This window comes from Hyaena hyaena, unplaced genomic scaffold (genome assembly GCF_003009895.1).
Source record: "Hyaena hyaena isolate Hyena2069 unplaced genomic scaffold, ASM300989v1 scaffold_222, whole genome shotgun sequence".
NCBI lineage: Eukaryota > Metazoa > Chordata > Mammalia > Carnivora > Hyaenidae > Hyaena > Hyaena hyaena.
In genome coordinates, this window is record NW_024080855.1 from 1,639,742 (window position 1) to 1,666,004 (window position 26,263).

General features: G+C 39.0%; 1 protein-coding gene across 1 annotated transcript in view; it reads left to right on the plus strand.

Moving 5' to 3' along the window:
* LOC120239078 (leiomodin-2-like) overlaps window positions 1–26,263 on the plus strand; it is a 49,327-nt gene that overhangs the window by 1,529 nt on the left and 21,535 nt on the right. The window lies entirely within an intron of this gene.

Genomic DNA, 26,263 nt, shown 5'->3' on the forward strand with positions numbered 1-26,263 from the left:
AATACACAAACTGTAAGTGGGTTATTTTTTTTACCCCTTTATAGTCAAGTTAAGTAACAGCAAATGTAACAGAACTAAAAGGTATAAAAGCAAGTGTTGGACATAGATTATTTGGCTTTAAATCAGGTGATCTCTGTCATTCATTGGAGGGGTGAAAAGCAGAGACTAACCACAGATTACACACCGGGGCCTCCTGACCGGGACTGGGGTTGCTCTAAAATCTCCCCCTTCTTTTAAATCTATCTATAGTTTTACAAGAGGCAGTCTTCCAACCTGCCTGCTTTCTGTACTTTTCTCCCCTTTTCCCCATTTTTAAATTAAAAACAAAGTATTCTCAATAAGAAAGCCATACAGAGTGAAACATAAGAGATCTCTTAATTGTCCCCTTCACTCCCCACAGACACACATGTATAATACGTACACTGTTGTACCTGTTGTTTTCAAGTCCCCTCTGCTTGGGCTGGGCCTGCAGCACTCTGCTGCAAGTCTGGCTGTTTTGCACCAGTAAAAATTGGGCCTAAATGTCACGTCAGAGAAGTCTTCTGTGACTGCTTGCCCTCCCCATCTAGTTCAGGGTTTCTCAACCACAGCCCTGTTAATATTTAGGGTTGGATAATTCTTTGTTGTGGCGGCTGACCTGTGCATTGTTAAGCAGCATCCCTGGCCACTAACCAACACTTGCTTGTAATACCCTCCCCACCAAATTGTGACAAATAAAAACATCTCTAGACATTGCCAGATGTCCTCCAGAGGGGATGGAAATGGTGTGGAAGAAGGGAGGAGGCAGGGATTACCTCTGTTTGAGAACCACAGATCTAAGCTCAGCCATTTCTTTACTTCTCCCATAGCCATAGTTTTTAATTATTTTGTTTATTTGACTGTTAACTTGTTTATTTTCCTCTGATTCCCTTACTAAACTATATGCTCATTGTTAAACCTTAATGCACTGAGCACAATGCCTCACACATCATAGGTACCCAATAAATATTTATTAAACAAAATAATGCATGAAAATGAGGCTGAAAAGGGGTGCACCTGACTGGCTCAGTCAGTAGAGCATGTGACTCCTGATCTCAGGGTCGTGAATTCGAGCCCCACATTGAGTAGAGAGCTTACTTTGAGAAAAAGAAAGAAAGAGAGGAAAGAAGGAAGAAAGAAAAATGAAATTGAGACTGTTAAGAATCATTAATAAAAATAATACAATCATTTATTGTATATAACATGCCAGGGAGTATGTACACACTTCACCTATTTAGTCTTACTTATTCCTGAAAACAACCTTAAGACTCCTTGTTATTACCCCATCTGACAGAGGAAGTTGTTGGAGTCTGGGGAAATGACATAATTTGTCCTGTCATTCTGACCCCTGGTCAATGATCCAAACAAGAATGATATTCTGCAATGCTTTTTTCATTTAAGTAACAATTTGTTTAGTGATGAGTGTTGAAACAATTTATTTGTACCTAAGCACAAAAAGATAATCCAATTATATTTGAAATATTTAACAATTGAGAGAACACGTGTACCATCCAATTCGAAGGAGCTCCTCCTGATGGTAAACTCATGTATCTCAACAGCATGTCAGCTTGTGTACGGATCTTTTGGGGCTTGAGTACCTTCGTAGGAGTCCCTAGAAGGTGGAATGGCTGGGTCAAAGGTATGTGCATTCAAAATATTCATAGATATTGCCAAAAAGCCCTCCAAATCATCTTACCTATTTAAAATCCCACCAAAGGTATGTGAGAAAACCTTTCTCTATGCCCTCACTAACACTGCATATTATCAATCAATTTTATATTTGTCAGTCGCCTAGGCACATAAATGGCACCTAATTTTTATAAGGTTTACATTTCTCTGCCTGAAAAAGCACATTTTTGTGTATTTATTGGCCATTTTTATGTCTTCTTTTTCCATATTTATGACTTGTGTCAAATACTGTTTTATATTGGTTGTTTTTATGTTCTTTTTTAGAAGAGTAAGTGAGAAACAGTCTGTTTTGGGGTTAGCTTTAAAGCTCATCTAACAAAAAGAGTGAGTAAATATTGAGAGAACAAGGTTAGGTGAAACAATAATGAAGGGAGGCAACATGTCTGTTTTTTAAATATATGTTGTTTGGAATAAGTACCATATTTGCGCAGTAAGAATAAGACTTTCAGAATATCGTATCTGTCTTTAACTTACTCCCTTTCTCCCCTTTCCGTCAAAGGGTTAATCCATTCACGTGTTTCCATTTATCACCATTACCTCTTCCCAACACTGTGGAGGACCCATTTATAATAGCAATAAAATGATGAAATATCTAGGAATAAATTTAACAAGAAATATGTGCAAGTTTTATGAAGGAAACTTTAAAACCCTACTGAGGGACATAAAGGAAGCCTTAAGTAAAATAAAAGATATAATTTATTCTTTCTAGCAAGATTCAATAATGAAGGCATAAAGATGTTTATTTTCCCCAAATCAATCTTTAAATTTAAAGCAATCTCCATTAAAATACCAACAGGATTTTTAAAAATTGCCACAGTTCATCAAAATTAAATGGCTCACAACAGCCAGGGAAATTCTGAAAGGGAAGAGTGGAGATAAAAGAGATGGAAAGAGTGGAGATGGAAACCCCTCCAAATGTATCTATATGCTTATTTATTTTTAAAGTTTATTTATTTATTCTGAGAGAAACAGAGACAGGATGAGGTGGGTAGGGTCCGTGCAGAGTCCGACATGGGGCTCGAACTCACAAACGGTGATAAAATCAAGAAACAATAAAAGCTATAAACATTTATAAACATAAATAAACTTAAGTTTCAGGAAAAATTCCATACATTTTCCAAAAGCTAAGAAAATGGGAGACAATGCTTGCAGCTCATGTCAGGTGTAAGACCAATTTACCTAATTTATGAAGAACTCATACAAACTATAGGAAAGAAGAAAGAACCCTGTTTTTAAAAAGCTGAGCAGTGTCTATAGATAGGCAATTCACCAGAAAAAGGTATCCGCCCTCAAAAAAAAAGAAGAAAATTTTATGTGGAAGTCATTACAACAGTAAAGTAAATTAGATTGAGCTGACATGGAAAGATTAATAATATATATTGATAAGGGTTTTTTTTTAATGTTTTTATTTATTTCTGAGAGAGAGAGAGAGAGAGACAGTGTGAGCAGGGGAGGGTCAGAGAGAGAGGGAGATACAAAATCTGAAGCAGGCTCTGAGCTAGCTGTGAGCACGGAGCCCGATGCGGGGCTCAAACCCATGAGCCGTGAGATTATGACCTGAGCGGAGGTCGGATGCTTAACTGACTGAGCCACTCAGATGCCCCTGATAAGGTTGTTTTTAAAGCAAGATACAAAACAATTATCCCTTTTGTATAAAATATTTCATGCCTATATTTTTTGGAATGAAACTCAAACATTAAGAAAGTATTTACAACGGCTACTTTTGGAGGAAGAAAGGGAAGGCAATATTATGCATCATAAGGGGTCTGTTTTTTCATCTTGTGTTTTTTTTTGTACAAGCCCGAGAAGAGAGAGAGAGATAAGCTGGAGTTAAAGAGGCAAGCATCCCATCATTGACTGGTGCAGAAGGCCAACATCATTTTATTTTACCTTCCCTTACTCCTTCAGCGCTCTTCCTTTCTTTGTGTATGTCTGAGTTTCTGACCTGTATTTTCCTTTTCTCTTAGGAACTTATTTTAACATTTCTTGCAAGGCGGGTCTACCGTTCTCATTTTTAATGACTAAATAATAGTCCATTGCAGCTGTGGATATCATTTATGTACCAGTCCGCATTTATTGGACATTTAGGGTTTTTTTTAAACGTTTATTTAATTTTTGAGAGAGAGACAGAGACAGAGTATGAGCAGGAAAGGGGCAGAGAGAGAAGGAGACACAGAGTCCAAAGCAGGCTCCGGGTACTGAGCCATCAGCACAGAGCCTGACACGCAGCTCGAACTCACAGACTATGAGATCATGACCTGAGCCAAAGTCAGTCGCTTGATGGACTGAGCCACCCAGGTGCCCCTGGACATTTAGGTTTTGTTCTGGTTTGAGTTAGAGGGGATTTTTGAAGATCTTATATAAAAATAAGAAGGGATCTAAAATAAGAATCTGAAGTTGTATTTGGGGCCTTTAAGCCTGCTCTTTGGTCCAGGAGCCATGGGTGGTTAATCATTAGCAAGTGTGAATAACCCCCAGTGACACCCTGGGAGCTCATTATTCATTGCCTTTTACAGAACATAATAACAAAGGCTGTCAAACCATTTACATTGTTGAACTGGAGGACCAAATCTGCAAAATTAGAAAGGTTAATCCTGATGCAGGTAATTTTTACAGAAAATTTGGCCAAGAATTACAGCATGTAAAAGTAGGGCAAGATGCTTTTCCACAAAACAAATTAATATACGCTATCAGTGTATGGATGAAGTCAGCATATCCCCCGAAAGGCATGGAACGTTTAAGTAAAGGCTCTCTCTTCTACTGGCATGGTTGTAAAAGGGAGCAATCTGTTATCTCCTGAAATGTTTCAGCAGGCCTCCGCAGGATGTCATGAAAAAGCCAAAACAATTCTTCCATATTACCTTAAAAGGCAGGAAAACATATTCATATCCAAGCTACCTAGATATACTTTATTCTTTAAACCAAACATATTCATGTCCAAGCTACCTAGATATACTTTATTTTTTTAAACTTAGATATATTTTATTTTATCTTTCCAGCCCGTTTTGGAAGCTCAGCAACACATTTACCGAGTAGATTAGCAGGGCTCCTCTTCTGGGGTGAAAGAAATGTATACATCAGTCCCTGTTGTGGGATGCCTGGGTAGCTCAGTCGTTTGAGCCTCTGACTTCGGCTCAGGTCATGATCTTGCGGGTCAGAGTTCGAGCCCTGCATCAGGCTCTGTGGTGACAGCTCAGAGACTGGAGCCTGTTTCAGATTCTATGTCTCCTGCTCTCTCTGTCTCAAAAATAAACATTTTAAAAAATCAATCCCTATTTTTCTCTCCCCTTCTGCTTGTGCTTGGCAACAATCCACACATGTGTCTACTAGTCCTGAATAAAAAATGTTTAAAAGACCTTAAAAATAGCCAGGTGACCTCAGAAACAAAGACTTTGTCATGCCTAGAATGTCTTTCTTTGTTTTGCTTTATTTACTTATGGAAAAATTGAAATATGCCTCCTATGGAGATCCTAGTGTAAAGAATCCCCACATACCCATCACGAAAATGCTACAGTTATCAACCCAAGGCCACACTCTGGCTTCATCTGGACCCTCACATACTCTCTTCCTTGTATTATTTTAAAGCAAATACCAGACATCATATCCATTCTGGATAAGCTCTTACAGGTAATGTTCCAGGCTGGCAGCTCCTTATTCCCTAGTCTAAATGGTTTGTTTACTAATAGGACTAATAAGTCCCAGAATTATGCCCTATTATATTTTCCTTTCTAGCTATTTCCGTTCCTATGCTTAAACATTCTCTTCTTGGGGCGCCCGGGTGGCTTAGTCGGTTGAGCGTCCGACTTTCGCTTAGGTCATGATCTCGCGGTTCGTGGGTTCGAGCCCCGCGTCGGGCTCTGTGCTGACTGCCAGCTCAGAGCCTGGAGCCTATTTCAGAGTCTGTATCTCCCTCTCTCTCTGACCCTCCCCTGCTCACGCTGTCTCTCTCTCTCTCTCCTAGAAATAAATAAAAAAAAAAAAACATTCTCTTCTTGCCGGGGAAAACAATTACATTTTATCTGTAGATAGTAGTTTAGGGCTTTTAGTTCTGCTAGCCTCTTTCAGACCAATAACTGAGGTGAATTTTCTTTTTTGGACAGTCCTACCCTCAAATATTTATTTCCACTTCTCCTATTTGAACAGTCAGAACTGTGTGTCCTGACTTTTTTGGTTCAGGCAACATGTTCACCCAATCAGTATCTCAAATTGGGATCTCCAGAAATACTGTTTTACTCTACTGACCCTAAAGAAATAAATTACTTTTAAAAATTAATATCTACAAGTGATTTTAGGGCCAATTATTTCCTCCTTGGGTACTGTGTGTGTGTGTGTGTGTGTGTGTGTGTGTAAGACAAGAATAGGGAGGTGGAGGAGTAAAGTCTAGAAAGCTCTGATACATGTAGCGTGGAGGTATTTTCAGCCAGGACAGCCAGGTAGTAACATGAAAACACACACAGGCCTTATTCCACAGTGTAGAAACAGAACATTCTGACCATTAGATTTGAAAACAGCAGTATTTCAGATAGCTGAGCTGTTTTTACTTTCTTCCTCCCTTCCTTCTCTTTCTCTCTCACTCTCATGCTCTCCTGCTAACTCTTGGACACATTATCCCTCATTGGAGACCAGAAATCTGTGATTTGTTCTAAATGTTTTGTACTTCACAAGAATCCCATTTAGTTTTAAAAACTAAACAAAGCATCCATTTCAAAAAAAGGGTCCGGATTTCTTGAGTTAGGTTCACTGTATTTTCATCTAGTAAAGTCATATGTTCATCTAGCAGCTTCTTTATGGGGAAGAGTATAGAAAAATCCTACACAAACTTCTACTTCATCAGTCACTTGTCACTTCCTATTTGTCTGATTGCAAAGTGCATTTTCCAAATGGATTAATGATTCCATAACCAGAGTGCTTTGCCTTCTGTTGACATTTTGCGGAACCTCCAAGAATTCTTGAGACAGCCCCCCACGCTCCCAGTCTGAGATACAAGCCCTTCTGTGTAGCTTTGGAAATCCAATTCACAAAATAAAGCCCCCATTTTTTCATACTAATGATAGTGTTTAGGAAAAGTTTCCTCTCTGACAGAACTTAATCGTACACTTATTTTTCCCATTTCTCCCTCATGCACCTCCCAAAATACATTTCTTATTTTGTAGACTTCAAGTTGTGTAAAGATTTCACAAAGTTATTGTTAAGGAATCCTTATCTGGTAATAGGTAGTCTAAGCTAGGAAAAAAAAAACTTAACAATGCTGGCAGGGGGAGTTGACATCCATTCCTCATCAATTAGCCATTCGCTGAAGAGTTGTAGGATAGAAGCCTCCTCCCCCCCAGCCCCGACCCTACCTCCAGTCACACAGAGCTGTCGTCCCATCTAAGATTGCTCTTGAGACATGAAGCCTAGAAGGTCTGTGGGACATTCAGGAATTTGCACTGTTTGTTCCATGTTAATAAAATTGAAGATATATTTTCTTTTACCTGTGGGCCTCTAGATCTACACTCTAACCATCCACTCCAGATATTATCTCAATGGCCATAGAAACAAAACAAAAAGAAAACTGTACTTTTAGGATTCAGCTTCATATGTTCTACCAAGTCTGTGTGTCACCCTAAATGTAAAGCCTATGTCCACGCTGTGAGATTATGCTCCCCCCTTTCAGTTTACTGCAGTGAGCTTGGACTTACTTTAATCATCATAAAACCCAGTAGGTGTTATTTTTTAAGTCAAAGACCTTGGCATCAGGTTCTAGACACAACGAGAAGTTCTGCATGGAACTGAAATAGTGGCATTCGTCACTTAGCAAATATAGGCAAAAAATAGTATCTATTCTTGAGTGTTCACTATGTGTAAAGTGTTAAGCTGGTTGATATGACAACTGAGTGATGAACAATAGGTAATGTGCTTGGGAATTCAAAGGAGGAGAAAAAAGGAGTAGTGCAGTGAATTTCAAAAGCTGAAGAAAGTAGGATTGGCAAGGATTTGAGGAATAGTAGGCCTTTTGCTCAAAGCTCGTGAGAGGAGAACAGCTCACCAATGTCTGTCTGAAGCCTTGAAAATGGGTGCACTCTTTGGGGGATTTATTCTAAGGTTCGGTGGTCTAATTTGGCAGAGAGAGAAAGCAGGTTCATGGAAGGTAAACTTTGAAAGGTATATTGAGGTCAAATTGCTAGACTGAGGTGGGGGTGTGGGGCCTTATTCTATGGGAAATGAAGACTATTTGGCAACACTTTTGGAAGACAAAATTCACAGGTTTTTCCAGAATGAATCAGAGGCAAAGAGTCTGGGTATTATAGGGTTTTAAAAAACTGAAGGCCTGAAATTTCATTGTAGCTGTGAAAAGGGATATGATTTTTTCACTTGGCACTTGAAGTTTCTAAAAAATAAAACAAGATTTACTGTGTCTTGATATTTGATGCTATACAGGCAATCACTATAAACACTTAAAGCATAGAAGACACTTTACCGTTGTTTATACTATAAAAAAATGAATAACCTAGATGACAACGTAAGCCTACTTCAGGCCAGGCTGGTGCCAGAATTCAGACTGCATAAGTCGGCTATTTTACTTTGCTTTAATTTTCCTGTTCACACTGCAGAGGTCAAAGGGTGCAACAGGGAAGGGCTTCCACAATGCTTTATTTCTATGTCACCATCCTTGGGATGCCTGCAAACAGGCTGTTGGCTCATTACTGTAGTGATTGAGATTACTTCCTGAGCCAGCTCATAACTGTTATTTAAATAGGCTGTTTCTTACTGTGATTGGCAAGATGTTACAAGATCTCTGGTCCGGAAGGAGGCTGTTCCTTAAATGTTTTGTTGAATGAACCTGCAGGTTGTAATCAGCTCTGGGGAAGGAGTGCTGATGGTGTGGGGTTAAAATATAAACTTGGGGCTATCAACCCCCATTCCCTTTTTTGTATGTGGTAAAATGCACATAATGTAAAAAAGGCCACTTTAAGTATTTGTAAGTGTACAATTCAGTGGCATTAAGTATATTCACAGTGTTGTGCAGGCAGCACCAGCACCAGAACATTTTTCTTGATCCTAAACTGAAAGTTTGTACCCACTGAATGCTAAACCCCCCCCATTTCCCCCTCTCCAGTCCCTAGCAACCTCTTAATTCTACTTTCTATCTCTATGACTTTACTACTCAAGGTCCCTCATATAAGTCAAATCATACAGTATTTGTGCTTTTGAGTTTGGCTTATTCTACTTAGTATAATATCTTTAAGGTCCACCCATGTTAGAACATATGACTGAATTTCATTACTTTCTCATTTACTTTTGTTTGGTGATATTTTATCTTAATATACTTTCAGCCTTTTCAAAAAAAAAAGTGGTAAGAATAGTACAAAGCACTCTCACATACTCTTTACCACCCAGATTCTTCAGATTTGGTTCATTGTTTAACACACACACACACACACACACACACACACACACACACAATCATTTCCCACATAGATGTCCCTTTTTCTTTGAATGAGTTGAAAATAAGTTGCAGATATGTTACCCCTTGAGCCCAAAATACTTCAGTGTGTATTTCCTAAGAACAAGGACTTCCTCTTACATAATACAGTTATCAACATTAGGAAACTAACATTGATATAATGCTATTACCCAAAATATGGACCAGATTCCTATTTTGCTAGTTGTCAAATAATGTTTTGCATAAGAAAGCAAAAATTTCTAGACATAAGACCCAATCTAGAATCACACATTGTATTTAGTCAGTATATCTCTTCAGCCTTCTTGCATCTGGAACAGACTGTCTTTGTCAATCATGACCTTGGCATTTTTGAAGAGTAAAAGCCTGTTATTTCCAGCAGCACACTCACTTTGGCATTGTCTCATGTTTCCTCATAATTAGATTGAGGCTGAGCATTTTTAAAAATTTATTTCAGTCCAGGTTAGTTAACATATAGTGTCATAATGATTTCAGGAATAGAATCTAGAGACTCATCACTTACATATAACACCCAATACTCATCCCAACAAGTGCCCTCCTTAATGCCTCTCACCCATTTAGCCCATTCCCCTACCCAAAACCCCTCCAGCAACCCTCAGTTTGTTCTCTGTATTTAAGTCTCTTACGGTTTGTCTCCCACTCTCCTTTTAATCTTGTTTTTCCTTCTCTTCCCCTGTGTTTCTCTGTTGTGTTTCTTAAATGCCACATATGAGTGAAATCATACATTTGTCTTTCTCTGACTGACTTATTTCACTTAGCCTAATACACTCTAGTTGTTGCATGTTGTTGCAAATGGCAAGATTTCATTCTTTTTGACTGCAGAGTAATATTCCATTGCATATATATATACCACATCTTCTTTATCCATTCGTCAGTCAATAGACAGACCCTTTCCCTACTTTGGCTATTGTTGATAGTTGAGCTTGGGCATTTTTGACAGGTACGTCACAAAAATTGCATAATGCCCTTCTCAGTATATCATATTAGGTGGCACTTGATTTAAATATTGACTTGTAATGTTAGCTTTAATTATTTGGTTAAGGTGGTGTCTAATCCACTATGATTCTAGCTTAAATCAAATATTACTATCATATTTATCAATTTTTCACACCATAATTTCTTTTACAGTTATTGTTGGCATTCTACTATTGTTGGCATTCTACTAAGAGCTTTTCCTTCCCCATTTGTTTGCTTGCTTGTTTATTTATATCAATATAGATTCGTAGAATCCTTCTATTCAGTATTTATAACCAATCGCTATTATTTATTTTGATCCTCAGATTGTCTCATATTTGTCCAGTGGGAGCTCCTCAAACTGACTCCCTTATCCTTTTGACTTGACTCTGTCATTTTTTTTTTTTTTTTTTAGGATTTTCTTATTTTCTGGTATGGGAAAATGTTCCAGACCCATATTGATTTTCAGTGACCTGGCCCTGGAATCAATCGTTTCTCTAAGAAATGCTAGTTATTTTCAGTAGAGAAGGTATTTAGAAACCAAGACCCGGGCTCTAAGTGTGCTTAGAACTGCTGGAGTGTCATTACTTTTAAGACCTATCAGAGGAGGCAGAGATAGAATACACACGGACCTGCATGTACACATCCACATGCACACACACCCATACACACCCATATACATACACATCTATATCCATATGCAGAAAACCATGAATTCCTACTGATATGCCCAGTTTCAGTCCAACACCACAGGATTCATTTCAGTCTTCCTGGTATTCACAGTTGTAATGCTCTTCTCTGACAGGGAGAAACCCGTGTCCCCTTGCTCTCAGGACAATTAGCACATGCTCAATTCTGGAATATAGCAGCCACACCCCTGTGAAGAACAAACCTACTATTATTATCTTTTTAAGTTCATTCATCCATTTTGGGAGAGAGAGAGAGCATGCAAGCAGGGCAGGGGTACGGAGAGAGAGGAAAAGAGAAATCCCAAGCAGGCTCTGTGCTCTCAGCACAGAGTCCAATACAGGGCTTGATCTCACAAACTGTGAGATCATGATCTGAGCTGAAATCAAGAGTCCAATCAGTGCCCAACCAACTGAGCCATCCAGATACCTTCAAACTTAATATTGTAATTCAATATATTTTTTTATTTTGTCTGAGGACATAAAGTCACAATACTACTATTCAAAAGTTTACCTGAGTTAGTTCTCTATTCAACCATTTTTAACATGACTGTTATTCTTTTGAAACACATTTAGGTTTATGTTTGAAACTCATATTTTATTTTATGGTGGCCTCACAGTCTTCTGATTTTATCATTATGTTTTGTATATGAAACATTAACATAGTTCCAAAATCAATACTAAGTGAAAAGTTTACCTAGAGAAGGGTCAATCCTGCAGGCTCCTCCTACCATGTAGGTAACCCCTCTAGGTAACCAAGATGATTGGTTTCTAGTCCTTTCTGGGTTTCTTTTTACAAAAAGATAGTAAGAGTGGCACCTGGGTGGCTCAGTCGGTTAAGCGTCCGACTTCAGCTCAGGTCATGATCTCACGGTTCGTGGGTTCAAGCCCTCAGTCGGGCTCTGACAGCTAGCTCAGAGCCTGGAGCCTGTTTCAGATTCTTTATCTCCTTCTCTCTTTGAACCTCCCCTGCTTATGCTATCTCTCTCTCTCTCTCTCTCCCAGAAATAAATAAAACATTTAAAATAAATGTTTAAAAAGATAATTAGATATTTGTATATATCTTTATTATACAATAGATAGTACACTATAGATCAGCAATTTTCAAACATTTTAGTCTCAGGTCTCTTCACACTATTAAAAATTATTGAAGAAACAAAGAACTGTTGTTTATGTGGGTGATATCCATTATATTTATTGGATTAGAATTAAAGCTGAGAAACTGTAAAAACATTTACTAGTTCAACTAAAATTAACAATAATGAGCTCCTAAAATGTAAATATATCACATTTTTATGAAAAATGACTCCATTTTTTTCAAATAAAAAAAAAATAGATGATTGGGGCACCTGAGTAGCTCAGTTGGTTGACTTCTGCTCAGGTCATGATTTTGCAGTTCCTAAGTTCAAGCCCCGCATCAGACTCTGCTAACAGCTCAGAGCCTGGAGCCTGCTTCAGATTCTGTGTCTCCCTCTCTTTCTGCCCCTCCCCCACTCACTGTCTCTGTCTCTCAAAAATAAACATTAAAAAAATTTTTTTTAATAACGATGGCATTGTTTTATAGTTTTGCATATGTCTTTTTTCATGTCTGGCTTAGTAGAAGACAGCTGGATTCTCAGCTTCAAGTGATCTCTTGCAGTACATTGTTTAGGTAGAAGCATATAAAGAAAACCTAGCCTCAAACAGATGGGTTGTTGGAAAAGGGAAGTGTGTTTTTAACAGTGTTTTCAGATATTGTGCATGTCCTTTGACATTACTCTAAAACAAAATAGTGATAATTTCTTTCAGTTTTTATTTTATATTTTGCTGCTATTTATATTTGAGAGAGAGAGAGAGAGAGCATAAGTGGGAGATGGCCAGAGAGAGAGGGGGATAGAGCACTGACAGCAGCAAGCCCAATACGGGGCTTGAACTCACAAACTGCAAGATCATGACCTAAGCTGAAGTCAAATGCTCAATTGACTAAGCCACCAAGGTGCCACAATAATGATAATTTCTTTTTTTAATGTTTTTAATGTTTCTTTCTTTCTTTCTTTCTTTCTTTCTTTCTTTCTTTCTTCCTTTCTTCCTTTCTTCCTTTCTTCCTTTCTTCCTTTCTTCCTTTCTTCCTTTCTTCCTTTCTTCCTTTCTTCCTTTCTTCCTTTCTTCCTTTCTTTCTTATTTATTTTTAGAGTCCAATGAGGGATTTTATTTGTATGAACGTATTACATCCCTAGAAAAAGAATCCCAGGATTTTCCCTCCTGTGTGTTTTCATCTTGCTTCTTCATGGTCCATGATGCCAGCTAAGGTTGTCAGCACAATGAAACCAAACTGGCAGGACAGGAGCAGATTATTCCGCCATTTTTCTAGATCTTTGAGTTGTACATCAAACCTGGGGCAGATCAGTCCACACTTGTTTAACCTGCCTGTGAAATTCCCAGTGTTTCATTTATTTTTGAGAGAGTGAGACAGCGTGTGAGTAGGGGAGGGGCAGAAAGGGAGACACAGAATCTGAAGCAGATTCCAGGCTCTGAGCTGTCAGCACAGAGCCCAACATGGGGCTCAAACCCACAAATCATGAGATCATGAGATCAGGACCTGAGCCAAAGTCAGTCAACCAACTGAGCCACCCAACACCCCAATATTGATAATTTCTTACAAGGTAGTTGCAATGTGGAATCTGAAGCTGTATCAATGAACTTTTTGTTTATTTATTTTTTTTTTAAATGTTTATTTATCTTTGAGCGAGAGAGAGACAGAGAAACAGAGTGTGAGTGGAGGAGGGGGCAGAGAGAGAAGGAGAAAGGGAGACACAGAATCTGATAGGCTCCAGGCTCTTAGCTGTCAGCACTGAGCCCGGCGTGGGGCTCAAACTCACAAGCTGTGAGATTATGACCTGAGTTGAAGTCAGACACTTAACTGGCCGAGCCACCCAGGTGCCCCTCAATGAACTTTTAAAATTCTATTACATTAAAATCTATTGATCTACCTTATGCTTTGATAGCATTTTTTAACCATGCATGATTTTGTATCATCTTGCTTTGGTCATTTGGAAAATAATGGTTCAATGAAGTATATAAGTCTCCCAAAAGTTAACACATTTTATTGTACAGTATCACAAATTACTTGATTTAGTATTATCTCTGACCCCAACAGAAAAGACTTTAAAGTGAATCAGGAAGCTGAAAACCCCATGGTAGTGGATGGGGCTTTTCCAAAATTCTAATTTTGACTTGAAATTTTGAATTTTACCATTAGCAACGTATACTGACAGTTGTTTTGCTTGAAGCAACAGGCTCATTTCACTCATATTTGAGAGGAAACCAAGAAGCCCAACCTGTCAAACACCCGTGTCTAACAATAATTTGTCCATCATTTGTTCTTTCAAGCAGAAATGGTGTTCCATCAAATAGTAGCTAGCCCAGTTTGCAGCACAAGCAACAGCAGAAATACTTTTCCTTGAGATAACCACCATACCCTGTGTGCATCAGAGGCGTTTCATGAGTACTTCCCCTTTAGTCACACAGAATATTGAAAAGACATGTATTTAGGATCAAGTTGCAGTAAAATTACCAATTTTTACCACTTCATCAAGGACATTTTTTTAATGTTTATTTATTTTTGAGAGAGAGAGACAGAGTGCAAGCTGGGTAAAGGCAAAGAGAGGGAGACCCAGAATCCAAAGCAGGCTCCAGGCTTTAAGCAGTCAGCACAGAGCCCAATGCAGGGCTCGAAATCACGGACCATGAGATCATGACCTGAACCAGAGTCAGACGCTTAACTGACTGAGCCACCCAGGCGCCCCAGTCATAAAGGACATTCGTAAGTGAAATTGTCTTTTTCCCCCCCAAGAGTGTGTACTTGTCACAAGCTTGATTTGTGGAGGTTCCAGCAGTTTTACCCCCACTGTCTCTGCACCATCAGTGAGATGGGAAAAAAGCAAATGATGATTTAGTAGTATTAGGAGAATAGTTTTGATTTCATTTCATGGAAGGGTCCCAGGGACTTTCATGTATCTATGAGAAATGCCATAGACACTTTTTTGTACTTTCCTTTATTCACTTAAGAATATATTCTGGGGGCACCTGGGTGGCCTAGTCAGTTAGGTGTCTGACTCACTCAGATCATGATCTCACAGTTCATGGGATCAAGTTCCACACTGGGCTCTGTGCTGACAGCATGGAGCCTGCTTGGGAGTCCTTCTCTCCCTCTCTCTCTTTCTGCCCCTACCCTGCTCACACAAGCTCTCTCTCAAAATAAATAAATAAACATCAAAAAAAAAAAAGAAAGAATATATTCTATCAGTTTATAGCTATCAACCTTACTAATTTTTTTTAACAATTCCATTGTATAGGTGTACCATTCTTCAAGTACTTTATGTTTGGACATTTAGGCCGTAATTACAAATAATTTTGCAGTGAACAATCTCATGTCTATATGTTTTCATATCCTGAAGACAACTTCCTAGATGTACAATTGCTATGTCAAAAATAAATACATGTGTGATTTGTTGGATGTTGCCAAATTCGAGTTCACAATGCAAATTTTACTTTGCATTTCTACCAGCAATGAATAAGAGTTCCTCTTTCTTCACAGCCTCACAACAAAGTATAATTCAAAAGACAGACACAGATAAATTAATCATATATTAGACCCATAGGTTATCTATGAAGCCAATACCAACCTTTTCTGAGAAATTTCCTCTCTAATACCAGCCAATGGGATGATTGGATTCAGTAGGCCCTACCCAAAGCTGGGCCTGATTTCCTATCCTGGCAACTCTGGAATTAGAATGAGGTCCCATTCTGTCTGTGTTAGGAAATGATGTAAAAGTTGGGGCCGGTTCAATCATATTGGGTCGTATACCAACCAAAGCAGAGAAAACTGGTCTGTAGAAGATACATGAGAATAACATCATTTCCTGATGATATCTTCTCTAATTCCCGTTTTAGATCTCACAAGGTCTGGTTGAATCAAGTAGATTATAGTTGAGACTGGATTATAGTAAAGACTTGTTATATATAATTATTCCCTGATATTATTATTACTGATTGGCTACTTATAATAAAAAGAATCACAATTAAGGAAAAGAGTTACAATGCAATGAGATATGATACTTGGTCATTAGCTTGCATTAATTAGGTTATAAGCTTTATTTGCTCTAACAAAGACCCAAATAAACATGAAAGAACTGCATTTCCCTCTATATCAGTTTGAACATAAGCACTCCAGGGCCAATATGGCAGCTCTGAGGTGCTAAGGGTCACGCCCCTTCTACTTTGTTATTCCATCTTGGCTGCCCTCTTGTAATCTACAATGCCTACTTTAGCTCCTGCTACTTTCAGCCACTGATGAGAGAGAAAGGAACAAGGGAGCCATGCCTATTTCTTTTAATAGCTTAAAAATATATGGTATATATGAATTCTTCTCACATTCCATTAAGGAGAACCAAGTCACATGTTCAAACCCAGCTGCTAAGGAGGTTGAGAAATACAGCCTTTGACGGAATGACCATGTGCTAATCTAAAATTTGATAATTCTATTGCTAGAGGAAGAGGGGAGAATGCATACAGTCTCAGCCACAACCCACCCACGGTCACCCAGTTACACATGCTCAGCCTTCTTCCTACATATAAAACATACGTGTCAGCTGTTCTAGTGAAAACAACACAAATTTTCATCTGACCACTGCATTCAGTTCAAAATCTAGGATCTCTGTGACATGCATTCCCCCATCAGGACTCCCTTGGGCTCTTTCATGTGAGCATCTTCTGAAAAACAAATTATCTGTCCTCCCCACTTCCACTCACCAAAAAGAGTGATGAATTAGGAATGGGATCATAAGAATCTTTTTTCAGAAAAACAAAGAAAAAGAGGGAAACAGCAATCATTGACCAGCAATGATGTAATGCTCGCTAAGGCAAAAGGCTCACTGCACTGGCAATTAAGTACATTTCTCCATGACACTTGGGCTCTGCCAGACAACCTCCTTCTTTATTGCCCACTGTGGCCTTCCACTCTGCCTCTGAAAGGTTCTTTCATCAATTTTGCTTCATAGCCACATCTGAAGTGGTATTGAAGGGTAGGTTCTCATGTAGGTTCAGTTGTGGGGGTCCTGGGGATTGCTTTAGGGGTTAAAGAATTACAAGTTCTTGGGGGCTAGTCTTGTGGAGTCTTACTACATTTCTGGTATATTTTCTTGCATTCTACTCCTTGGTCAAGTAACCACAACCACACATCCCATCTGGAAAGCCTAAAGAGTCTCCTGTTTTACTCACACAGCTCACACCCGCACTCAAAATATTATGATGGATAACCTGATGCCATGTGAAGCAGCTGGCTTAGGCTGGGAAGCAACCAAATTTTATTAATCTGGCTGGCTCCTGTTGACCAGTAAAAAGCACATGAGAAAGGCTTTACCAAATGTCCTTAGTGGAAATGTATTTCATTTCACTCTGCTTTCAAACCTAACTCTTGCCTGGACTCATCCCTCTCATAGGACTTAGCTAAAGACAGAAAAAGCAGTCAACGTACATAAACATTCCTACCTTCCTCAAACACTTCTCCTAGAGCCATGAGACTGACTGGCATGAGCATTGCCTTCCAAGATATTGCAGGCCATAATTTGTCTGAAATTAATATAGCTACTGCTGCTTTCCTTTGGTCGGTGTTAACATGGTATATCTTTGTCCATCTCTTTACTTTTTTTTTTTTTTAATGTTTTTTTATTTATTTCTAGGAGAGAGAGAGAGAGACAGCATGAGCAGGTGAGGGTCAGAGAGAGAGGGAGTCACAGACTGAAACAGGCTCCAGGCTCTGAGCTGGCAGTCAGCACAGAGCCCGACGCGGGGCTCGAACCCACGAACCGCGAGATCATGACCTAAGCGAAAGTCGGATGCTTAACCGACTAAGTCACCCAGGCGCCCCATACTTTTAATCTGTCTTTATATTTAATCTTGTAGACAACATATTCCTAGGTCTTGTTATTTTATTCCCTCTGATAGTCTCTGTCTTTTAATTGGTATTTTTAGATCATTCACTTTTAAAAAGATTATTATTTTTTAAAATAATGTTTTACTTATTTTTGAGAGAGAGAGACAGAGTGTGAGCAGGGAGGAGCAGAGAGAGAGGGAGACACAGAATCCAAAGCAGACTCCAGCCTCTGAGCTGCCAGTGCAGAGCCTGATGTGGGGCTAGAACTCACGAGCCATGAGATGATGCATGACTTGAGCTGAAGTCAGACACTTAACCCACTGAGCCACCCAGGAGCCCCTAAAGTGATGATTGATATAATTGGATTAATATATGCCATATTTGTAACTGTTTTTCATTCATTGTTCTCTTGTTCTTTGTTTTTTTGTGTGTGTGGGGGGGTGGGATTTGGTGGTTTGGTTTGGTTTATTGGCCTCTGGAATTTTTTGTTTTTGTTTTTAAGGGAGGAGTGATATTTTTTTAAGTTTATTTATTTTTAAGTAATCTCTACATCCAACATGAGGCTCCAACTCATGACCCTGAGATCAAGAGTCCAATGCTCCACTGACTGAGCCAGCCAGGTATCACAGCCTTCTCTGATTTTAATTGAGCATTTTTTATGATTCAATTTTTCTCTCCTCTGATAGTGTATCAATTATACTTCCTTAAAAGTTTTTTTAGGGTCACCTGGGTGGCTCAGTCAGTTAAGCATCTCACTCTCCCAGGTCATGATCTCATAATTCATGAGTTCTAGCCCTGTGTCAGGCTCTGTGCTGATAGTGCAGAGCTTGCTTGGGATTCTCTCTCTCTCTGCCCCTCCTTTGCTCTCTCTCTCTCTCTCAAAATAAATAATTATAACTTAAAAAACATTTTTTTAAAGTTTTTTTGGCGGTGCTTGGCTGGCTCAGTCATTGGAGCATGCAACTCTTGATCTTGGAGTTGTTAGTTCAAGTCCCATGTTGGGTCTACATAGAGATTACTCAAAAATAAAATCTTAAAATAAAACTTAAAATAACTTTAAAGTTTTTTTTTTTTTTTTAATTTATTTCTAGGAGAGAGAGAGAGACAGCGTGAGCAGGGGAGGGTCAGAGAGAGAGGGAGTCACAGACTGAAACAGGCTACAGGTTCTGAGCTGGCAGTTAGCACAGAGCCTGATGCAGGGCTCGAACCCACGAACCGCGAGATCATGACCCAAGCGGAAGTCGGACGCTTAACCAACCAAGCCACCCAGGCGCCCCAACTTTAAAGTTTTTTTAGTTATTGTTCTAGAGCTTGCAACATACATTTACAATTAATCTACATCTGCTTTTGAATAACATGATAACTTCGTGGGTAGTGCAGGTATCATATAATAGGATATCTCTAATTCTTCCCTCCCATTCCTTATAATATTGTTGTCATATACTTTACTTATCCATAAGCTAGAATTATACTATATATCATTGCTATTATTATTTTGAACTGTTATCTGTTAACAGTTATTTATCTCAAACTAAAAAAAATAAAATATTTTATTTTACCTTCACTTCTCAATGCTTCACTTCTCAAACTCTCTTTCTTTATATAGATCAGATTTTCTGACCTTTATCATTTTATCATTTTCCCTCTATCTAAAGAAGTCTTTTCACATAACTTACAAGGCAGGTCTATTAGAGAAAAATTTCCTCAATTTTCGCATGTCTGAGATAGTCTTTATTTCTCCTTCAGTTTTGAAACATAATTTTGTTGGATGCAGAATTGTGGGTTGCTGGCTTTTTCTTTCAATCCTTTTACTCGACTCTCTTCTTGCTTGCATGGTTTCTGAAGAAAAGGCCAATGTAATTCTTATTGTCCCTTCATAGATAAGGTGCTTTTTTAAAGCGATTTTAAAATTTCATTTTTGAGCAATCTCTACATCCAACATGGGGCTTAAACTCACTACCCCGAGATCAAGAGTCATATATTCCACCGACTAAGCCAGCCTGGCACTCTCCCGGTGTGTATTATTAACTTATAGGACATCTCAATTAGGAATGTCATTTTAAGTGCTCCATAACTACATGTGGCTGGAGGCTACCATATTGAACAGCTCAGTTATAAGACATCTCTATTACTTTATTTTTTTAATGTTTTTTAAATTTATTTTTGAGAGAGAGAGAGAGAGAAAGAGAGAGCATGAGTGGGGGAGGGGTACAGAAAGAGAATGAGACACAGAATCTGAAGCAGGTTCCAGGCTCTGAGCTGTCAGCACAGATTCTGACACAAGGCTTGAACTTGTGAGCCGTAAGATCATGACCTGAGCCGAAGTCAGACGCTTAACCAACTGAGCCACCCAGCTGCCCCAGAAATCTCTATATCTGATTCTTGCAATCTGACCACGAATTCTGATGAGATTAATTTATATTTATTTTTTAAAGTTTATTTACTTATTTTGAGAGAGAGGGCGCTCGTGCATGCACGCATGAGTGAGGGAGGGGCAGAGAGAGAGGGAGAGAGAGAATCCCAAGCGACTCCTAAGAAAATCCCAAGCAGTACAGAGCACTGTCAGGGTGGAGCCCAACTCAGGCCTCAGATCTACCGAATCCTGAGATTATGACCTGAGCCGGAATTAAGAGTCGATGCTTAACTGACTGAGCCACCCAGGCACCCCAAGATTAATTTTTTATTAAAAATTTTTTAATGTTTATTTATTTTTGAGAGACAGAGACAGAATATGAGGGAGCGGGGGCAGAAAGAGAGAGAGACAGAGGATCTGAAGTGGGCTCCACGCTGACAGCAGAGAGCCTGATGTGGGGCTCCAATTCATGAACCATGAGATCATGACCTGAGCCAAAGTTGGACACTCAACTAACTAAGCCACCCAGGCACTCACCCCAAGATTAATTTTTTTTAATCATGGTAAAAACATATAATACAAAAATTTACTGTCTTGGGGCACCTGGGTGGCTCAGTCGGTTAAGCGGCCGACTTCCTCTCAGGTCATGATCTCACGGTTTGTGGGTTCGAGCCCCACGTCGGGCTCTGTGCTGACAGCCAGCTCAGAGCTTGGAGCCTGTTTCAGATTCTGTGTCTCCCTCTCTCTCTGACCCTCCCCTGCTCACGCTGCCTCTCTCTCTCTCTCAGAAATAAATAAAACGCTAAAATAAAAAAAATTCAAAACAAAACAAAAACAAAAATTTACTGTCTTAACCAATTTACTGTCCTAACCATTTCAAGCACACACTTCAGTGGTGTTATGTATACTAACATTGTTGGGTAACCAATCTCCAGACCTCTTTTTGTGTTGCAAAACTGAAACTTTATACCCACTAAACAACTCTCCATTTCCCTCTTCTCCCAACCCCTGGTAACCACCGTTCTGCTTCCTGTTGCTAGAATTTGTCTACTTTAGATACCTCATATAAATGGAGTCAAAACATGTGTGTCAGAGCTGGGACTGCTCGATCATATGGTAGTTCTATTTTTATTTATGTTTTGAGGAACAGCCATACTATTTCCCATAGCAGCTGCATTCCCACTAACAGTGCACAAAGGTTCCAATTTCTCCATATCCTTACCAATACTTTAATTTTCTCTTTTTTTTAATATTTAATAGTAGCTATCCTACTATCAGTGGGTAGAACATGATATGATGTGGTATTTCACTGAGATTTTGATTTCCATTCTCTTTTTTTGATTTCCATTCTCTCTCTCTCTTTTTTTTTTCTTTTTCTTTTTTTTAGGTAGGCTTTATACCCAATGCAGGGCTTGAATTCAGGTCCCTGAGATTAAATGAGCCAGCCAGGTGCCTCTGCATTCTCTAATGATTAGTGATATTAAGCATCTTTTCATATGCTTGTTGGCCATTGGCATATCATCTTCAGAGAAATGTCTATTCAGCTCATTCACTCATTTTTTTTTAAATATTTTTATTTATTTCTAGGAGAGAGAGAGAGACAGCGTGAGCAGGGGAGGGTCAGAGAGAGAGGGAGATACAGACTCTGAAGTAGGCTCCAGGCTCTGAGCCGGCAGTCAGCACAGAGCCCAACGCGGGGCTGGAACCCGCAAACCGCGAGATCATGACCTAAGCGAAAGTCGGACGCTTAACTGACTAAGCCACCCAGGCGCCCCTCATTCACTCATTTTTTAATCGGGTTTGTTGTTGTTGAGTTGGAGACTACTTTTTTTTTTTAATGTTTTTATTTATTTCTGAGAGAGACACACACACACAGCATGAGTAGGGGAGGGTCAGAGAGAGAGAGATACAGAATCTGAAGCAGGCTCCAGGCTCTGAGCTAGCTGTCAGCACAGAGCCCAGTGTGGGGCTCGAACCCACAAACTGGGAGATTATGACCTGACCCGAAGTCAGATGTTCAACTGACTGAGCCACCCAGGGGCCCCTGGAGACTACTTTTTATATGCAGCACATACAATCAGATGCATGTTTAGTCTCAGGTGGAAATTGGAAGTCATTATGTGGATTACTAGTTTTATGCACTGCATTTAGCAACACATAAGATCGACTTAAAGAAAAAAGGATCATAAAAAGGATATAAACAAATGAACAAAAAAAACAAAACAGAAAACACTCTTCTGATCTAACACAACCATGGCCCTCTACATCTGGTATATGGCAGTTCTGGTTGCCAAAGGTCAGTGAAGAGATAATTAAGCTCAATAAGGCCCAGAGATCTGTGGAATGGGGAACCAACTAAAGCAGAAGTTACAATCTGGTCACCATTTTCATCAATATTTCCCTATAGCACTTTAAGTATTTAAGACATCTGGAATACATTTTGTTATTTAATCTAATTTTGTTGTTTTCTAAATGGTTATCCAGTTCTCAACATCACTGATTGAATAATCCATTCTGTCAACCATCCTAACTTGAAAAGCTACCTTTTTTTAATATGCTTAAGTCATATATGAATTTGAGCCTGTTTCTGGTTTACCTGGTCTACTCCATTATTTTATTTATTCTGTACCACAATATTACAGTATTCCAACTATTGTAGCTTTATAATATCTGGGGGAAGCGCCTATTAATTGATTCCCACTATTCATTCCTTCTAAGTTTTAGTAATAATTCCTTCGCCCTCAGTTTTAGCTAAACACATGTCTATGCCTGGGAGATAGAGATCACACAGTGCCTTGCAGACTGGTGTGGCCTGTGACCAGGATGAAGCCAATGGTGAATGGAAATGAAGTGTGAAACTTCCAGGTCATCTCCTTAAAGACAAATCTACTTGTCCAGGACTCTCCTGTGGGCTAGAACAGGGATATGGAGGTTAGCCAGCTTCTACAAATAGAAAGGATATAAACCCAGATACTAACAGCATGAAGTGAAAGAAATCTGTCTCCCTGAGTAACTGTGGAATACAGCTTCATCATAACTTTGGACCATTCACCTTGAGACAGTTTGGGGAGATTTAAAAACCCCTCTATCTTATTTGAGCCCTACAGTTTGTGTCTCTTTGCTTATAACCTAATTAATAAATGGCTTTTAAATATAACTTTTTTCCTATTCCAAATGTAATATATATCAATTTTAGAAAATTCAGAAACCAGTAAAAAAGAAATACTGAAAATTAAAATGTAAAAAAAAAAAGAAAGAAACCAGTGAGCAAAAATAAGAAATACACATTGCTACTTCTTCATAATTACAGACACAATTATTACAAAATTGAGTATTTGGGGGTATATATTTCTATTTCCTTTGGTGATCTCTAAAGTTATATATAAATACATAGACAACAGATATTTATAGTCACATAGTTATAGAGAAATGAATATATCTATAGACAACAAAAATGGGATTTTACTCCATATGTTGAATTGTGATATACTTTTTGCACCTTACAAGGTATATCATGAACTTCTCCATGTTATGAAATATTCCTCTGGATGTAGTATAACTTCTTTAACAAACCACTCATTATTGGACATATAGATTCTACAAATTTTTAGCCATCATACATAATACTGAAATAAAGACTTTTGTAGAAATATAGTTGAGGGGCGCCTGGGTGGCTTAGTCGGTTAAGCGTCCGACTTTCGCTTGGGTCATGATCTCGCGGTTCGTGGGTTCGAGCCCCGCGTCGGGCTCTGTGCTGACTGCCAGCTCAGAGCCTGGAGCCTGTTTCAGTCTGTGACTCCCTCTCTCTCTCTGACCCTCCCCTGCTCACACTGTCTCTCTCTCTCTCTCTCTCTCAGAAATAAATAAAACATTTAAAAAAAAAAAAAAAAAAAAAAAAAAGAAATATAGTTGAGTTCATCCATGATGACTTGAGGTAAATGCCAACAAGTGAGATTTCTTGGTCAAGGAATATGCAAAATTCTATGATTTTTTTTTTTTTACATGAACTGTCAAATTGACCTTTAGAAAGAATATGGAGGGGCACCTGGGTGGTTCAGTCTGTTGAGCGTCCGACTTCAGCTCAGGTCATGATCTCACGGATCAGGTTTTCAATCCCTGTGTAGGGCTCTGTGCTGACAGCTCAGAGCCTGGACCTTGTTTCAGATTCTGTCTCTCTCTCTCTCTCTGACCCTCCCCTGCTCACACTGTCTCTCTCTCTCTCTCTCTCTCAGAAATAAATAAAACGTTAAAAAAATTTATAGAACGAATATAGAGGTGTAGTTAGAAGAGTATCACTTCTCTTTGGCCTTTCTGACATTAGGTATAGTGAGTTTTAATGAACAATTCCTCTTTTTTTGTTATTGTTTTCAAAGATATTTTAAAGGGAAGTTAGAAGAGACTTCAACGGTGTATGTTGGTAAAAGGAAATTGTGGGCTTAGATAGGATGGGTCTTGAGGCCTAAAGAAGACACAGAGATGGGCCACCTCTTTATTTAATTTCATTGGGAGAGCCAAGACACTATCACAAGCAGTGTCAGAAGGAAGAACCAAATAAGATCCACGGTAAACAGGATCACCCCAACTGGGGCTACACTTGGAGAGGAAGCTTTAGCTACAAAGCCAGGAAACTTAGGGGAGGTGGTAGAGGAGAAGGTTTGAAGCATGAGGATCATGCTGGAGTGGCATGGAACATGCTAGAACCGGCGAGAGTAGTTCCTGAATTAGTAGTGTGGTTGAGAGCATCAATTCTAGACTCAGACTGTCTAGCTGCACAATAAGTGTTAGGCATTATCGTTATCGTTACCGCAGCTGACTAAGCATCATATGCTCATGTCCACCGAAGTCATGAGGGTTCAGGAACATTTAAGAGACGATAACTATTTAACATTTTGCTATATAATTATGACCAATTCAGTGCAGCATGAAACAAAAATAGGAGACATAACCCTCAGAAAGGAGTAGATAAATTCTCATTTTGTACAAACGATATGATTGTGTATCTAGAAAACCTAAGGGAATTAATAAGTGCTCAGTAACGAACTGTGTGCCCTTGGGCATGTTACTTCATCTCACTGAGCTTCAATTTTTTCATTTGCAAACTAGGACAACAATGATAAATAACTATATGGTTACTGTGAAGATTCAACAGGAAAATACATGTAAACATACAGTATAGTGCCTGTCATTTGGCAGCTATTCAATACTACTATAATTTTATCACTTATTATTGTTACTTTTATTATGGCTACTAAAAAGGACAAATTTTTAGCAGAATAGTAACGTTCTTGTGTATCATCTATAAACAGCTAAAATATGGTGCGCCTGGGTGGCTTAGTCGGTTAAGCGTCCGACTTTCGCTTAGGTCATGATCTCGCGGTTCGTGGGTTCGAGCCCCGCATCGGGCTCTGTGCTGACTGCCAGCTCAGAGCCTGGAGCCTGTTTCAGTCTGTGACTCCCTCTCTCTCTGATCCTCCCCTGCTCACGCTGTCTCTCTCTCTCTCTCTCTCTCTCTCTCTCTCTCCCCCTCCCTCCCTCCTAGAAATAAAATAAAAATAAAAATAAAAAAAATAAAAATATTATGTCCAATGTCATTAGTTATCAGAGAAATGTGAAGCGAAGCCACAAAGAGATATCAGCACGTAGCTTATGGCTTGGTCAAAATGAATCAGCNCCTGGAGCCTGTTTCAGTCTGTGACTCCCTCTCTCTCTGACCCTCCCCTGCTCACGCTGTCTCTCTCTCTCTCTCCTAGAAATAAATAAAAATAATAAATTAAAAAATATATATATGATGGAGACAAAGGTCTTTTTTTATAGTATGAAAAAAACCCTTATAAAATTCTTTACATAAAACATACATACTAGACTCTATGAAGAAAACTCCAAAATGTGCTCAGAGAAAAATAATAACCTGATTGAGTGAAACTACCAACTTCCTGAATGAGAAGGCTCATTATTATAAAATGTCAGATTTAACAAAATTCCAATCAAATCTCAATTCAAACGGGGAGCCTGGGTGACAGCATCTGACTGTCAATCTCAGCTCAGGTCTTGATGTCAGGGTTGTGAGTCCAAGCCCCATGTTTGTCTCCTTGCTGGGCAGGAAGCTTACTTAAAAATTTTCAATTCAAATCTGGGGGCAGAATTTTACCCTAATGATTCTAAACTAATCTCTTGGCTAGAATGAG